Here is a 1,791-nt window from a genome sequence, read left to right on the forward strand (position 1 = left end):
TCATACCACCAGGACTCAAGCCCCACCTCCAATACCCTTAATCCTCTCCTCAGCTCTTCTGCTGAAGAATTTGGCCTTCATGATGACAGGTTGCTTTGGTAGATTTCCCTTTCCCAGAACTTTGTAGTAGCCTGATCACACCACATCAATGGTGGGGGCAGCTCCAGTTGTGTCTTTAGCAGCATTCACCTGTGTCTATACACTGACCAAAGTCCACAATTTATTGGGGTTCGCATTTGAGCAGGAGCTCTGGTTCCTCTTTAAGTGGTAATCCTCATACCAACTTTCCCAGAGGAACCTAGGTGAGGTTTGTCAAAGTTGATTCTGTGGTGACGCTTGCCACCAGCATTACACCTGCCTCCCGAGTGCTTTTGGTGCTTGCTGATGAGGCTGTGGCTGTGGTTCACATGGCCCGGAAGTTTCTGGGTCTTCCTCAGCCTGAATGGTATGTCAGAAACTCTTGGGTTATAGCCCAGGTTCTTGATTTTTTCCAACAAACAGCATAGCCTGGAGGACAGTGGGCTGTCATGATGGGTTGTCATGGATGGCACCTTATATTCTAGTTGGCGACATGCTGCAATGTGAAACAGTTGCATGGTCTTACCATTTCTCACTATTCTGATGTTTTGTCACTGCTCACACACATTCATTTCTGAAGAATTCTTGGTTTTTAACAGAACTCTGTCTCATTACATCTTCACATTGATACGAAAATAAATCAAGGACAAATATAGTCTTATATGACATTAAGCCATAGTTCTTAATTGTGGATATGTGTTCATCAGACTTAGTAGAGGAGTTTTAAATATGCATAACCAGACTTGAAATAAAATTCTCAGTATGGCCCAGGCACATGCATTTTAAGCAAGCTCCATAAATGATTCTTTTTTTTTTTTTTCCTTCAACTTTTATTTTAAGTTCCGGGGTACATGTGCAGGATGTGCAGGTTTTTCACATAGGTGAACGTGTATCATGGTGGTTTGCTGCACAGATCAACCCATCGCCTAGGTATTAAGCCCAGCATTCCTTAGCTATTCTTCCTGATGCTCTCACTCCTCCAACCTCACCCCAAACAGGCCCCAGTGTGTGTTGTCCCCCGTCATGTGTCCATGTGTTCTCATCGTTCAGCTCCCACTTACAAAAGTGAGACCGTGCAGTGTTTGGTTTTCTGTTCGTGTGTTAGTTTGCTAAGGATAACAACTTCCAGCCCCATTCATGTCTCTGCAAATGATCTCATTCCTTGTTATGGCTGCATAGGATTCTATGGTGTATATGTACATTTGCTTTATCCAGTCTATCATTGATGGGCATGTGGGTTGATTCCATGTATTTGCTATTGTGAATAGTACTGCAGCGAACACACGTGTGCATGTATCTTTATAACAGAATGATTTATATTCCTTTGGGTATATACCCAGTAATGGAATTGCTGGGACAAATTGTATTTCTGCCTCTAGATCTCTGAGGAATTGCCACACTGTCTTCCACAATGGTTGAACTAATTTACACTCCCACCAACAGTGTAAAATCATTCCTTTTTCTCTGCATCCTCACCAGCATCTGTTGTTTCTGGACTTTTTAATAATCACCATTCTGACAGGCATGAGATGGTATTTCATTGTGATTTTGATTTGCATTTGCTTTTTTTTAACATGTTTGTTGGCTGCATAAATGTCTTCTTTTGAGACATGTCTGTTCATGTCTTTTGCCCATTTTTTAATTTTTTTTTTCTTGTAAATTTGTTTAAGTTCCTTGTAGACTCTGGATATTAGGCCTCCGTCAGATAAATAG

General features: G+C 41.5%; 1 pseudogene; it reads right to left on the bottom strand.

The window, feature by feature from the left end:
* Positions 1 to 1,327, bottom strand: LOC108582777 (annotated as a pseudogene).
* Between the last annotated feature and the right edge of the window lie 464 nt (positions 1,328 to 1,791).

The sequence above is a fragment of the Papio anubis genome, chromosome 15 (assembly GCF_008728515.1).
Source record: "Papio anubis isolate 15944 chromosome 15, Panubis1.0, whole genome shotgun sequence".
Taxonomy (NCBI): Eukaryota; Metazoa; Chordata; class Mammalia; order Primates; family Cercopithecidae; genus Papio; species Papio anubis.